The sequence below is a fragment of the Eptatretus burgeri genome, chromosome 5 (assembly GCF_056783735.1).
Source record: "Eptatretus burgeri isolate ZD-2024b chromosome 5, Ebu_testis_v1, whole genome shotgun sequence".
Classification (NCBI taxonomy): domain Eukaryota; kingdom Metazoa; phylum Chordata; class Myxini; order Myxiniformes; family Myxinidae; genus Eptatretus; species Eptatretus burgeri.
In genome coordinates this window covers 83,514,365-83,531,159 of record NC_140965.1, presented here as the reverse complement: position 1 = coordinate 83,531,159, position 16,795 = coordinate 83,514,365, and the positions used below count along the sequence as shown (strand labels likewise).

Below are 16,795 nucleotides of genomic sequence, written 5' to 3'. Positions count from 1 at the left end.
GGTGGGGAGGCTGGCTCACTGGTAGGTGAAGGAAGCTGTGAGGACACCTTGTCCTGCAGAAGGTTTGTGATATTCTGAACATCCTCGGGAGAACACCACCCAAGCTTCCAACGAGGATCCAGAGCAGCTGCCAGCTGGAAGGACTCCTGCAGCTCGTAAGGTCCCAAACGGGTGTCGATGGAGGCTGCAAGTGTAAATACAAACTAGGACTTGTAGGTCCCAGAGAGGTCTGCGAGTTCTGCTCGGAGACCACGAACACAGGGCAGAACGAGACTGGCTGTTACTGTGTTCTGTCCCTGGCACTGGTCTGTGGCGTCCAGGAAAGGGGTGAGAGCTTCTGTGATCTCGCTGATGATCCTAAGCTCACTCTTGGTGAGCTTACCTGGAAACTTCAGTTTCTCCATCTTGACGGGGTCAGCGCGAAGAACAGACTTTAACATCCTGTTGACGCTGCTCCATCTGGTGTCATTCTGCTGCTGCAGCTTCAGGTCACCCTCAAACACTTCAGTTCCCAAGGTCGAGTGCCTGACATGGGTGATGAGCTTGGAGGCCTTGTTGATGATTGTCGTCATCCCTCCAGTGTGTTTCAGTCCATCCTTCACTACCAGCTGAAGTGTGTGAGCGAAGCAGGTATGTGATCTGGAAGGAACTCCAGCACAGCAGTGGTGTCTGCTGGTTGTTGAGTGCCATCCTCACAGTCCTCCTCATCACTATCGCTGAGATTATCCCCCTCAATTCCTGGCAGTGTGACGAATGCCCTCAGCATGTTGGCAGCATTGTCGGTGACAATGACGCTGACCTAAACAAATACAATAAATAAAATTTACACGAGTAAATTTACACTAGTAGATACAATGATAAAAATTACTGCTATAATAAAATTACAGTGGTATTATAACTACTTTTTACATTTACATTGTATAATGCTGAAAAATTAAAGGGAAATAAAATAAAATAAATAAATCAAATACCTTGTTGTCCAAGTCAAAGCTGGTGATGATCTGTTGAACTGTTGTGCTGATGTGTTCCCCGGTGTGGGAACCCTTGAAGCACTGACAGGCCAATATGACACTGAAGAGAGAAGTTCTCTACAAAGTGCCCTGTTACACCCAGGTAACTCCTCATGTCACGGCTGGACCAGATGTCCACTGTCAGACAGATATCCTGGACATCCCTCAGTCTGTCAGTGATCTTAGTCTGTAGCCAAATTTGAAATTGAAATTGAAAACACTGTGTAATTGAAACGTAATTGAAATGTAATTGATTTATTACTTCAATTACAATTACACGCATAATTACCAGCTTTCAATTACAATTACACCCGTAATTGTAATTAATTATCAATTACGTGATTAATTACATAATTGACCCCAACCCTGATCACTTTCCTTATGGAATGGGTAAGATTGAGGTTGCTTCTCAGTGCCAGAGGCGACTAGCAAAGCAACGCGAATACTACAAGTCGCAAGAGAAAGGAGACTTCATCTAAGCACGAGTCAAAACTTGAGAAGCAATGACAAGCAACGGGAATCTCGGTTGGAAGCAGAAAATCTGCGTAAATCAACAAATCGTTCAAAAGAAACTGACGAGCAATGGAAATCTCGCTTAAAGCACAACATATGAACGTCAAGAATTGTATCATTCCATTGAGACAGAGGGGCAATGCCAGTCCCTATTAACAGCACAAAGAGAAAGACAATTGTTAAATCATTTGGTGGAAAGCAAAGAACAGAATGAAGCTCGATTGGCATACTAGCGAACTCTGCAATCAAATCTCGCTGCCAACGAGTTTCCTCAATCCCATGAAGAACATCTTGCAATTGCTCGCCAGCGAGGACTTGTCAAACATGCAGATATTTGATCAGTTCCAGCCTGCAATCAACAAATTTGCTGACAAATGCTGTGAAATCTGCCGCAAGCACTTCTATCTGAGTCAACTCCACACATTTTGCCTGATGTCTCAGCAAATTCACGAGTTCCTGTCTTCAGAACTCACTGAAAAACCATCTCTTCTGGTTTGTAACCGCTGCAAAACTCATATGAGTGGAAAAAAGGATGAATCGCCAGCCATTGCCTACTGGAATAATCTCGATCCAGGGGATATTCTTCAGGAAATTGCAGTGATTTCACAAGTTGAGCAACGATCATTTTCCAGAATCACACCATTCGTGAAAATTGTCGAGTTCAGGGGTATCTTCAGACAATTCGGATTCAAAGGGCAGGCAATTCTCTTTGCTCAACGTTTCCCAGTTGATTCCTGCATCCTGGAAGCAACCTAGTGACATGGTTTTTAACCCGCAGCACGCAGGTGTGCAGGGTTGTGCAATGGCGCTATCGGCAATTGTGCGAGCTCACATAACTTCACCATCTCGCTGGACTGCAAACATTTGCAACGAGTGGCTAATCGAGGGTGACAGCCTGTACGAGACCATTCGAGTGTTGTCTGATGTTGCTGGAGTTGAGCTTTCGCCTGATGGCTTCCTGAACATTATAAATTTCAATGTCTTCAAGAACGATTTCATCGCCTTCAACCATTCGTTCTCGATGAATTATGAAGACTTCCCAGCAATCATACAATGGAGCAGAATTTGCAAAGACTTCAATGCAAGGTTTGCAGCAGCTTTTCGAACATCATTCCTATGGCATCTTGATCACTTTTGGCAAATACGATGCAGTTATGAACTTTGAGGAAAAGTTCTCCTTTGCTGCTTCCCACTCCCGTGGCGATTCGGGTGCGCCAGCTGTGAATGGTTGAGCATGCATTATCAAATGACATAATTTCTAAGAATGACATTGTGGAGTGTAGCCAGAATCACCATCGCACAGCACCAAGTCAGCATCAGGCAGAACCTTTGCAACGAACGGGATTTGCCTTCATACCAGTCAGAACGTCTGTGATGCTCCCAATTGAATGCACTCAGTCACAAGAAGAAGCCATATTGGACTATGTTCTGGATAATGAACGCAACTTGAATACCATTCAACGCAAAACAGACAACATCATAAATGTTGCACATGAATCAAAGGCTGAAGAATTTGAATGGTTCTACCTCTTCCCTTAAGGCATCAACGGCTTTCAAGAGGGGAGGCCTGTTTGGATCACACCTTTGGACTACTTTCAAACCAGAATTCTGGGCGACGACTTGAGATTCCAGTGTAACGATGACCTCTTCTACGCCCTTTCAATGCACGAGTATAATCTCAGCAAGTCAAACATTTCCTTGTGCGGCCCCAATATTCAGCATCACAACAGTAAAGTTGATGATGTTCATTTGTATGTGAAAAAGCTTTGTGGATCATCGGCTTACTGGAGAACGGCACGAAATGAATTGATTGCACAAATCCGATACTTAGGCCCTCCTCACTTCTTCATCACATTTAGCTGCAATGATCTCAATTGGCTTGACGTGCGAAAAGCTTTACTGCTGATGGCGATGTTGAAAGAGATCCAGCAAGCTTGACAGTCTATGAGACGCAAATCTTGATCGAGAAGTATCCAACAGTTGTCAGCCAACATTTCATGGTTCGATTCGAGATGCATTGATGACGGACATGAAAGCCAACCATGAATTGCTGGGTGGTTGTATCATGGATTACTGGTGGTATATCTAATTCCAAGATCGGGGTTCTCCCCATCTTCACAAAGTCATTTGGGTTGAAAATACTCCAGATTTAAACACCGAAGAAGGAATTGAGTGAATTGACAAGGTTATGTGTGAAATGCCAGAAGATCCTGAACTGAAAGCACTTGTAGAAAAGCTACAGATTCACCGACATACACAAACATGCAACAAGAACGCTTCTTCATACTGCCCCTTCAATTTCCCTTGACAAGTATGTGAGAAAACAAAAATCTCGCACACATCTGATCAGCTTGTAGCAAATGGAGGTCGAATCTGCATTTTGAAACGCAAGAACAATGAGAGATTCATCAACAACTACAATCCCAGCCTTCTGAAGCTTTGGCAAGGAAATATGGATATCCAGCGATGCGGATCCAATGAAACGATTGCCTTGTACATTGCCAAATATGTTTCCAAATGTGAGCCAACCGGCTTTAACAAGGGATTGTCGGAAGCCGTTAAGATTCGACAGGAAGATGGGGACACCTCTCAAACTGTTTAAGGTTTGCATGAAGATCCTCAACGAACACCAAGTCTCGCTTGTGAGTGCGTGTTCCAATTGTATTATCTCAAGCAACGTGAAAGTTCCCGTCAATGCATTTTCCTGAACACCAGAAAGCTGAAGCAGCACCACCAAGTCATCAACTTTGGAAATGACGATGTTGCTGCCGGCTTTTGCTCAAATATCATCGAACGTTATCAGAAGCGACCACTTGAGCATCCTGACTACAACTTTGATGACATGTGCCTTATGGACTTTGCAATGTTTTTCCAGCCACACTATAAGAAGAAGAAAGATCAAGTTGTTGATGACAATGGCGATGAAGATGCTTACCAGCAGCTGCCGGCTCCCACCACATCTCGCTTGCTAATTCTCCAGGACAACAGCAAGATGAAAATCAGAAATGTTCGAGCTGCTGTTAGAGTGCCGTACTTCAAAGTGACCGTTGATCCTGAGAACTATTATTATAGTTTGCTTGCACAATACTGCCCGTTCCAGTCTGAACACAAGCTGCTGGATGGATTTGACACGGTAAAAGGTGCTTTTCTGGCAAAAGAAGAGACCATTAAGCAGATGTCAAACTTAATGGAGAAACACGGATACGGAACATGCGATCAACAGCTTCAAGTTGCTTTCGAGCAGGCACACACTTTCGTTGAGCTTGAAAATTACGAACCACTGGAAGCCAACCCCGATGATAACCAACTGAAAGAAACTGTAATGGACGACGTAGCCAAGAATGTTGGGCAGCATGATCTCTTCAATTAAATCACGCAAAGCAATGAATGCCAAACGAATGGATCAGAGAATCGAGTCAATTTTTTCATCACTGGAGGTGCCGGAACTGGAAAGTCATTCACCCTCATGCTGCTTCAGGAACAAATCCAGCGCTGTTATGGCAGAGACAATACAACTTTGAAAGTTTGCACATTGATGAGTGTCGCTGCTCGACTGGTCAATGGCTCTCCACTTCACTCCATTTTGAAGCTGTCTGCTCAGAAGGATGGCAAAATTCTGAGCATGCCGATGCTGACTGGCGACTACTTGAGACACATGTGAATGCATTGGAAGGATGTCGAGTTCCTGATTGTCGATGAGATATCAATGGTTCCCAACAAGATGCTCTGCATGATTGATCAGCGTCTTAAGCAGTTGAAGGATGTCGAGGAACTTTTCGGCGGATTGAATGTTCTGCTGTTCGGTGACTTGATGCAACTGCCACCAGTGAGAGGAAGCGTCGTATTTCAGCAACCTGAGTGAATGCAACTCCGAACACATTTATGGCGAGTATTCTCATTTTGCGAGCTTACACAAAACATGAGACAACAAGGCGAAACGACATTCATCGATCGATTGAATGATCTGAGTCGGAACGATCACATGGGAGCATTTGGACCTTCTATTTAGGAAGCTGAATGGCAATGATACAGGTGAATTCAGCAAGGAAAAAGTGTTGCGAATTTATCTGACAATTCTGCATGTGGACTGTCACAACAAAGCGGTGCTGAATTACTATGCAAACCAGAATGTCATCATGACTACCATTCGTGCGCAGGACAAGAATGTCGACTTGACACGCAATTTGGAAATGCAGAATTGCAAAAGTTGATCCTTCCTACGTGAATAAGACTGGTGGATTGCCCAAAGAGCTTACTTTGTTTAAGGGTACGAAGGCGATGCTGCATGACGTGGCAAGCAGAGAAGTGAATGGAGCAATGGGTCAAATCACGGAAATCATTTGGCCACACTTCCGATGAGCACAGATATATGCCGAAGACATCGCAGTGGTGATGATTGACTTTGGTGATATTGGCATCCATCAAATTAAACCAATGGCGTCGCAATTTCCTGCAAAATATTCCTTTGGTACTGCCGAAAGGTGCATGCTTCCGATTCTCTGCTGGTCATCGACAGTGCACACAATGCAAGGCTCAACTGTGGACCGCACAGTCATCAACTTGGGCTCAAAGTTGTTTGCACCAGGACAGGCTGATGTGGCTTTACGTCAAAATGGAAAGATTGCGTAAATTGCTTAATTACATAAATGTAGCTTTATGTCGAGTCAGATCGCTGGATGGACTGTTTGGAAGAGTTGGATTGTGCGAAGTTTACATTGGGCAATACTTGCAATCAAAAGTCCTTGGTGGAAATAGAAAGATTATCTAAAATGCCGAATTACATCAATTGAATTGCAATAAAATATTGATTTTGATGAAACTGAAAACTTTGTTGAGAAATCAAATATTCTATTTAGATATACTTTGCAGATACAAAAACAAAACATTTCATTCAGAATATTCAAGACTTAAAAAAAAAAAAACTACATAGAAAACAAGTAAACGAAAAAAGAAGTTTTTTGGCTACACACTTTTTTTTTTTTAAATGCACTTAAAAGGAGAAAAGAAATTTTCTTTGCCAATTCCTTTAAATTTCAGAATTTTGCATTCATTCATATTACGCAAAATAAAAGTGCGTGGCTGCTCCTCTCCCTTCCTCCAACAAAACTCCAATTTCATGCAAAAGGACATTAGTCTCAAACCAGCAATTGCCGTATTCTACATATCGTAACGTATTGTTGCGGGCTGGGGGTCGGGTGAGAGAACCACTGGGGGGGGGGGGGAGGAGAAGCTATCTCGGCTCCCACCAGACTCCCCGGAATTGTAGGCCGTCACATACGGATAATTCCGTGATACGGCAGGTTGCTAACTGACCGTGAACGCCAATAACTCAACCGCATGACCTAGGGTCCTCCCATCAATGGGTTAACCGGGTTCCCTAATTTATCACGTGATTTAATTAACGCCCTCGGTACGCCTTGTCCGAACCGGATCGGATGCAGCCGAGCGACACTGCCAAGGATGTACCGGCTAAAAGGAACGGATCGTTGGGAATAAATTCCCAGCAAAGCTAGGATTTGGACAATGCTGGATCAATGAAAGAAAAGACAAAAACAAGCTGGGAACATTTCTAATAATAACTTGTATACAAGCAGGCGAGGAAAGTTATGTAGTACAGTGAATAGTTTTATTGGTGTGTGTAATGCAGGGAAAGAAAGAAGCGTGAGGTGCGACAATGTACAAGCAACTTACAAAACACAGACACAGAGCAGACTTAACCCAAAATAATAATCTTCTGCAATCTTAACTTACGAGGACAGGCGCCAGGATGCGCCAGGACGCACGCGCACGCGTGCACACACACACACACACACACACACACACACACACACACACACACACACACACACACACACACACACACACACACACACACACACACACACACACACACACACACACACACACACCCCGATGAAGAGGAGTTGATGAAAAGAAAAAGGTGAGGAGATGAGGCTAACGGTCTCTGAATACATTGCACGATTGTCCGATCGCGCCACCAATACGTTTTGGGGGGATGCTCCGCTGGGCGATACCCCCCTGACAGCTGGTGCATCGTTTCTTGCTTCGTGGTACTTCGTGCAGCTCGCATCGGTCCATAGGATGACGCGACCGTCGGGCGTGAAGGAAGGAACTTGGGTGGAGAAGGCGGAGTCGAGAGCGAGTGGGCGGAGTGGTAGATGGGACCAGGTGGATGGGTGGAGTCAGCAACGTGTGGGCGGAGAAGTGGAGGTGGAGTTGCAGGTGACGACAGAAGGACGGGTGAAGGAAGTGGCGTTATCGATCCCAAGCTGGGCAGAACGAGCCGACAGGAATGAAGAAAGGACGATGGGCAGGAACGACACTCAAACGATCCAGGAACAATGAGCAGGAATGATGACGTCTCTGGAACGAAACACCAGGAATGATGAGCAGGAACGATACACCAGGAACAACGAGCAGGAACGACGACAAGAACTCTTCCACCGCCCCGCGACCCGTCCTTTTATAGATCCAGTGGTGTGGGATGGGGGCGATGACCCGAAGCGATGAGTCGTCACCCGAATCGGGCGCTCTGGTTGGTCCCTGGCCAGCACACGGGCCGGCCGCCATGACCGGAAGCGGCTCCACTTCACTTCCGGCCAGATGGTTCCAAGCTGCGGAATTCTCGCTCCGAGCACCGAGGCATAAATTGCCTTGCAAAGAACTCCGTGCCATGCCCCAGCGACCCTCGATTGGCGCTGATCAATGTGCCTGCTCCTTCATGTGACACGCAGCCCGAGCTGTACAGCACGTCCCTGTCTGATCACGGCTTCGCCAGCCTGAGAGGTGAGAAGCGGTCGCGGGAAACACCCGCGGTCGCCAGCGAGGATCGACGGTAAGGTGTTATGGCAGACCCATGCACAGACGGTAAGATGTGTGCCATTCATGCAGTGCTCTGTACGATAATAAAGTGTCGCGAGTGGTGCATGGGTCTGCCTTCGAGCACGTTCTGCACAGTGCGCGCATCTGCCATCAAGCACGTGGCCAGAACGTGGGTCAACCCTGATTTGTGTCAGGAATTGAGGGGAACAATCGGATATAATAATTAGATGGAGGTATGGAGGGAAAATAGAATGCCAATATAACTAAATCCAGAAATGGGTTGAAAAGAACGAGGCGCTAGTGGCTTGCACACTTGTGTTCCGTACAACATGGCGTAGTGGTTGTTTTTACATTATCGACCTCTGACAATATAGTTACTGGCACTAAAGCTGCCAGCCATGCTTTCGCCAATATTGGGTCATTTGCTTCTGTGTAGTGAAAAACAACATCCGTGCAGCCTCTTTAAGAGATATTCGTTCATATGCCTTTTCAATGCAACCAGCAATCTCATCCCAGATCATTGGAAGCTCGAGACGATCATCTCGGGTTTGCGGCAGAAGTTCGTTTGAGGGTATCACTATTTTCTCGCAGCTGCGCTGTCGACGCTCGTGTGGTGTTGTTGCGGATTTCTATTCCCCTCACCCGGCCGCGGCACGTGCTGAACGTGTTGGCTTACGCGAGGACCCAAATTCGGATTTACCTCGGGAATAAGCAGAAAAGAAGAGTAGAAATTAAGTTAGTGTAAACAGACCGAGCTATGAAATCCCTGCAACGCACGTCCCGTTGTCCCGCGAGACAAAAGGGAAGGGACTATCTAAACGTATATTAATGGATAACTGTCAAGGGACCACTGTATGATGGTTGCTATTGCTTTGAAGGGATGTGGTTCCGAGAACCGCAACAGTATTAACAACACCTCATTTAACTTTCTGACTCGTCCTTCCATCAGAGATCCCCATCAAAGTCATCAACTCCTTCTCACAGCCAAGTTAACACAATAAACTCCAATTTCTCGGAAAAGGACATTCGTCCAAAACAAGGAATAGTCGTTTCCGTATTATACACAAAACTCATTCATTAACACCCAAACCAAAATTGGGCTATTGTCCATCTGCCAGAAATCACCCAGAAAATCATCAACCCCTTTCGTAACCGCGAAGCATATTTGTGACGAATAGAGATGAGTATTGCACGAGAATCAGCTCCCCACTTTTATTTTGCGTAATATGAATAAATGCAAAATTCTGAAATTTAAAGGAATTGGCAAAGAAAATTTATTTTCTCCTTTTAGATGAGTATTGCACGAAACCCAGCCACTGTGGTTGCACAAGTTAGTGCACTCTCATTGCCGGTCCCAAGCCTGGATAAATGGGGAGGGTTGCATCAGGAAGGGCATTCGGCGTAAAACCTGCGCCAAATCATGATGCGGATCATAAAACGGATTTCCAAACCAGATCGGTCGAGGCCCGGGTTACCGCCACCGGCACTGTTGGTCAGCAGGGTACCGGTGGAAATTGTGTTACTCCTGGGCGAAGGAGGAGAAGGAGATGGGGAAGGCGTGTCCAGAGGCAGTGGGAGAGGAGGAAGGGTAGAAGTGTGGAGGTGAGAGTTGGAACTTTGAATGTTGGGACTATGACTGGCAAAGGGCGAGAGTTGGCTGATATGATGGAGAGAAGAAAGGTGGACACACTGTGTGTACAAGAGACCAAGTGGATGGGGAGTAAGGCTAGGAGCATTGGAGATTGTTTCAAACTGTTCTACCATGGTGTGGATGGGAGGAGAAATGGTGTCGGGGTAATCCTGAAGGAAGATTATGTCAAGAGGGTATTGGAGGTGAGGAGAGTGTCTGACCGAGTGATGATTGTGAAGTTTGAAATTGAAGGGGTGATGATGAATGTCATCAGTGCATATGCACCACATATTGGGTGTGAGATGGAATATAAAGAAGATTTCTGGAGTGAGTTAGATGAAGTGGTGGAGAGTGTATCCAAGGAAGAAAGAGTGGTGATTGGAGCAGATTTCAATGGGAATGTTGGGGAAGGGAATAAAGAGGATGAGGAGGTGATGGGTAGGTACGGTGTCAACGAGAGGAATGTGGACGGGCAGATGGTGGTAGATTTTGCAAAAAGAATGGAAATGGCGGTGGTAAATACGTATTTCAAGAAGAAGGAGGAACACAGGGTGACGTACAAGAGTGGAGAAAAGTGCACAAAGGTGGACTAAGTCTTAAGCAAGAGATGCAACCTGAAAGAGATTAGAGACTGCAAGGTGGCAGGGGAGAGTGGAGCTGGACAGCATCAGATGGTGGTTTGTTGGATGATTTTCGAGGTGTGGTTGAGGAAGAGAGTGAGGCCTGAACCAAGGTCCAGATGGTGGAAGCTGAAGGAGGAAGACTGTTGCGTGAAATTCAGGGAGGAGGTGAGACAGGTGTTGGATGGTGGTAAAGAGGTGTGGGACGATTGGGCAACTACTGCAGAAGTGGTGAGGGAGATAGCGAAGAAGGTACTTGGTGTGAAATCTGGACAGAGGAAGGAAGATAAGGAGACTTGGTGGTGGAACGAGGAAGTACAGGAAAGTATAAGGAAGAAGGGGTTGGCGAAAAAGAATTGGGATAGCCAGAGAGATGAAGAAAGTGGACAGAAGTACAAGGAGTGGCGGCGCAAGGCGAAGAGAGAGGTGGCGAAGGCTCAGGAAAAGGCATATGGTGAGCTGTATGAGAAGTTGGATACAAAGGAAGGGGAAAAGGATGTGTACCGATTGGCCAGACAGAGGGACCGAGCTGGGAAGGATGTGCTGCAGGCCAGGGTGATAAAGGACACAAATGGAAATGAGCTGACAAGCGAGGAGAGTGTGTTGAGAAGGTGGATGGAGTACTTTGAGGAGCTGAGAGAGAGAGATATATATATATATATATATATATATATATATATATATATATATATATATATATATATATATATATATATATATATATATATATATATATATATATATATACATATATACAGTGAATCAGGAAGTGTGGTGGATTAGTGAGGATGAAGTGAGGACTGCTATGAAGAGGGTGAAGAGTGGAAAGGCAGTTGGCCCAGATGATGTACCAGTGGAGGCATGGAAATGTTTAGGAGAGATGGCAGTGGAGTTTTTAACCAGATTGTTTCATAAAATCTTGGAAAGTGAGAGGATGCCTGAGGAGTGGAGATAAAGTGTACTGCACCATAGACTCCAAAAGAGAAGGACTGGAACATCACGATCTCGGGGTTTGTAACTTGAGTCTGAAGGATTACCTTGAGTCCGGGGCTAAAATGACTTCTAGAAGGGCTAAGTTCACGATCTCGGGATCCATATAGGAGTTTTTGAGGACGGCGAGTTCAATAGTGTCATTTTCAACACCACCTGAGGTCATCTTCAAGGTCAAAAGGTCATATTTCAAGGTCAAATTACTGAATTTTGGTATTTTTTGCCCGTTTTGTGTAACTCAGAGAGGAGAACTTTTGTAAAGTCTATGACAAAACATGACATTGTGCACCTACTGCACCAACTTGCTAATTTCTATCATCGTTAACTATAATGTATGTTTTGTTTGTTTCTCTTTCAGAAACTGTTCATCTGGTGATCTCACAGGATCTTTGTGTTGTTTCCTGCTTTGGTGACAATATGCCACGTCGTTGCAGCTGCTTTGGTTGTCGAGGAAACTATGATGGGACGCCTTATGTAAAGGTCATATCCTTCCCAAAAGATCCTGAGGAGAGGGAGAGATGGATATTGGCAGTGCCAAATGAGAAAGAAAGCTTGAGGTGCTTAAAGGAGATATAAATTTGTGAGACACATTTCATTGTGAGACGCCCACCGGACGGACAATCCAGTCGTGACCCTCTCGGACTAACGCCGGGAACCAGTCACAGGTGGACCTTTCGGTCTCACCACGATCGTGCCAATCGGCCCCCGCGTGGGATAGAGTTGCTCGCCAAATTCGACCTACCTAAGTACCCACACGGAGGGTAGACCGGGCGATCGCACCTCGCCGCAGGTCGACCTCGGACACGGGCCACTTTAAGCGACCCGTTCCGTACTATCGGGATAACCGAGTGGTGTTATTCGTCGGCCTCGACGGTTCGATTAATTATCGGGCGTTTTAGCCCACGACCAACCCTTTACGTGAAGCAAGATGGAGATTCAATGAAAGAAAAGACGAAGCGAAGCGGGAAAACAGTTCAACATGAAGCACATTTATTTCGCGATGAACGGAAAGCACACATATACAATTCCACCAAAAGCACATGTAAAAGAAGAAGACAATGCAATATTACACAAAAAGCAAATGCAACAATGCAGATCTATCCGACTACCGGGCACACGGCAACACTTATACAATTTTACTTCACAGACGGTGCCGACAACACATATTCCCAAAGCAAAAGAAAAGAGAACCACCCTCCAGGATGAGGCGGGCCTGGGGCCGAGACCGGGTCGGGCCTACCCGTCTGATGATGAGACGCAGAGCGGCGGTGGCCCCTCAACTCCGCGGGCCTCGCGGACAGTGTCTGGTAGGGGGTGGGAAGGGGGCCCCCTTTGTCGCACTATGTCAGCGCGGGGGGAACAGGAGGGGGTTGCTGATGCTCGGGGGAAGGAGGATATCACCCTGTCTCGGGTCCCGCGGCGAGCGTCTCCTCCTCCACCTTGGTCGCGTTGCTGGCCTCTCCCTGTGCCGCTCCCGGCACCGACGCGAGCACCCCCTCGTCCGGCTTCGCCGCCGTCACCTCTCCACAGCTCCGTCCTCTTCACTCTGACTAGTACCACTTCTTTCCAGCTCCACCGACGACTCTCTTGAACTCCGCACACTCAACTCAACTTCCAACTGAACTCAACTTGACTGACGAACGCAGCCGTTTTTATAAGCCCCGTGGCTTCGCTCTTTCACCCTTGACCCTCTGCCTCCGACCCTTCACCTCTCTTGCTGGCTCCCCATTGGCCCGAGGAAAAGTGGGCGTGAATGCTTTTTGATCCATGAATATGCATATAGCGACCGCCCTCCAACGCCCTGGAGGCGGGACCAAATCGCCCCTCGCTCACCGATTGGACGGAACAAAAGTGGGCGTGAGTCGTTTTTGATCCGTTTTCTGCGGAAAGTCCGTGATGTTTTTGAACACGCTGCTCGGTGCGCGCCCCGCACGAGTCCAGCATCGGCGCCCACGAGTGGCGCGAGATGGTGTGGATGAGATGGTGGTGAGTTGTGACAGTAAAGGTCGTGGCAGTTGTGGTGAAGCGGCGTTGTGGTTGGTGGTTGTTGTTGTGAAGCGGCGTTGTGGTTGGTGGTTGTTGTTGTGAAGCGGCGTTGTGGTTGGTTGTTGTTGTGAAGCGGCGTTGTGGTTGGTGGTTGTTGTTGTGAAGCGGCGTTGTGGTTGGTGGTTGTTGTGTGATGGCTGTTGAGACGTGGTTGGTGGTGGTAATTATGGCGGTTGGTCCAAAATAAAGATAGTAAAAGAAAAACGGCTATCCTGAAGAGTCGCAGCCCGCATAAATGACATTTATTCCCTCTAGACAACGGGTTTGGGCCTAACTACACATATACTTACAGAGATATCTCACCTAAGGGACCTGAATGGTGGTTTGTGAATTTCGTCAACCACAACAATATATTTGTGAGACACATTTCAATTGTGATTGGGTGTCAGTTAGGGGTGGCAAATGACCCAAAGAACCCCCATCAATATTTCCTAGAGTAGTGAAATCAGCTTTGAAGCAGGTGACCTCAGCCCCACGCCCAACATCATCTTCTACGTCAGAATCAAGAGCGAAGAAGATGCAGGCAGCTGATGAGGCTGCAGACAATATCCAAGATTCCGACCACTTCTCTGCTAAAATCAGATCCTATTTTCCTGGCTTTAACGTCATAAAAGACCAGGAAAACCTTTACCTATCAAGAACTGATGCTACTGGACAAACTGTCAAGCAGTTCTTTCATTTCCAACAAGTTCACTCACCTTTTGGATTTCTATTCTTGAATAGAGTTGAGAAAGATGGCATTGAGGTGCCCAAACGACTTTTTCCTTTGCAGAAGAACAGCCTGCTCTCAAAATGGTCCCAGATTAGATCCATAACTGACCAGGTAAACATCTATTAATGTACAAGCAAGGGAATTCTTCAGCTTGTAATAAGCCAGCCCTGTTGGATGACTGAGGCACACGAGCCTCCTCATTTCACCTTCCTTCTGTCGCAGCTGCATCTTATGTTAAAATCTCTTGATTGTCGCCGATTTGATACTGATACTATGATTTTCGCAATGCAGCTTCACAACATATCACCCGGTGCATACAAAATGATTCGTCCATCCGGCTTAATCATTCTACCATCAACAAAAAGGTAAAACAGATGCTTGCTAGTAGTCAGCAAGACTCCAACCTCAAAACCTTGTTCGACCAGCTTAAACCACAGCAGCGTTTGGTCAATTTAATGTTTGACGAGGTAAAGATGGTCGAGACATTGCAATTTTTCTGGAGGGCATGTTGTAGGATATGCTCAAAATGCAACAGCGGGTGGTGAACACGAAATGCTTGCTTCACATGCTATGGTTGTTGAAGTTGCCTGCCATTTCGGTGGTCCACGCTATATTCTACGCATTTTGCCCTGCAAAAAACTAACTGCCGATCAGCTGAAGGAACTCCTTATCGAAGCTGCATCAGCTGTAGTTGGTGCTGGCAGTACTGTGATTTCTTTGATATGTGACAATTGCAATACCAACCGCAGTGTTTATTCAAAACTTGGAGGACCAGGAAGTTGCCAAGTGCTGTCAATTCAAGAGCAATCTACGTTCTTAGTATACGACTACGTGCACATCTTCAAAAATGTTCGCAACAACTGGATTACTGTTGATGGCAAGACACTTTCATTTGTCGTAGATGGTAATGAGTACAAAGCTTACTGGAGTGATATTCAGAAGGTTTATGAGATCGACCGGGCTACTCCTATTCGCTTAACCAAGCTAACGCACACCACTGTTTTCCCCAAGCCCCTTCAATGCCAGAGCGTACCATTGGTATGCCAAGTGTTCAATGACAAGACTGTCGCTGCTTTAAAGACCTTCAAGGATTCACTGGGCATCAGCGAAGGCACAATCATCCTCACCCAGATAATGAGTGAGTGGTTCAAGATGATGAACGTGAAAGACCATTTCTCAGCTATCCATCTGCGTGACGAATCCATACAGCCTTGGACAGCAGACTGTAGAAGTTTCACTAGGCTGGAGCAGGCCTGCCAAATTATATCTACCTGCGCATGGCAAGGAGGTGGTGGTCGTAAGCTGAAGCAAACTCAACAAACTGCTGAAGCCTTCACTGTGTCCACACATAATAATGTGGATGCTGCCAAATTGCTTCTGGCAGACAGACTTTGACTACGTTCTTCCTGCAATATTTGCAGATGAAGCCTTGGAAAAGTTTTTCGGCCAAGCCAGGAAAAGAAGCGGTGGAAACTTCTACATTGACGTCGTTGACATTATGGCTGCAGCTAAAATTGTAAATTTGCAAACACTCATTAAGCATGACATTATGCCCGAATCTAGTTCTCGTGTGATTGATTGCGACAAGAACTGTACAACTTCCATAAATGCAGATGAGCGAAGTGAACTCATTGACGAGATTACTCCTCAAGACACTCAGGATCTCTTGGGGTCTGACGATGCCCTGAAACATAAAGTAGTTTATTTGGCCGGACACCTTGTTCATAAATATGGAGAGAGCATTAGTATGGAGGAGATCATTAATGATGAAGATGGTAACTAGGTGTCATCTGAGTTTCTAGATAATTTGAATCGAGGTGGATTGAGTGTGCCGACTATGTCAACCGTCGTTTTTGTACATAATGCCTATAATTTGTATGACAAGACTAAAATGCATTGCTGATTTCATTTTGCTGAGCTGTTATCCTCTGCAGATGCACCTTTCGCTAGTAGTAATGCTGCATGTACTACTTCAGCTAACATTCTATTGAAAGCTCATGTCCTCAATGTAAGTGACAAAGAAAAAGCTTTGGGATGCCTCAGGAGGCAAGAAAAGCTCTCCAACTTGTGATAGACATAGACATAGTTGTAATAGGCATAGTGTTGTGACATGCATATGTTAATGTAATACGATATATGACAATAAATATCAAAGTTTGACAGCTCTACACACTTGCAACTTATTACAATCAGCCATCTCTCACCATTTGAGTTAGACACAAAAAACGGGCAAAAAATACCAAAATTTAGTAATTTGACCTTGAAATATGACCTTTTGACCTTGAAGATGACCTCAGGTGGTGTTAAAAATGACACTGTTGAACTCGCCGTCCTCAAAAACCCCTTTATGGATCCCGAGATCGTGTCTCTAGCCCTTCTAGAAGTAATTTTAGCCCCGGATGCAAGTTAATCCTTCAGACTCAAGTTACAA

General features: G+C 45.8%; 1 long non-coding RNA gene across 1 annotated transcript in view; it reads left to right on the top strand.

The window, feature by feature from the left end:
• Positions 1-13,096, top strand: part of LOC147026855 (uncharacterized) — a 78,635-nt gene extending 65,539 nt beyond the window's left edge. Inside the window, exon 4 of the long non-coding RNA XR_015058536.1 lies at positions 11,965-13,096. This is a non-coding gene — a long non-coding RNA (uncharacterized LOC147026855). The remainder of the gene's footprint in view (positions 1-11,964) is intronic.
• Positions 13,097-16,795: the final 3,699 nt, after the last annotated feature.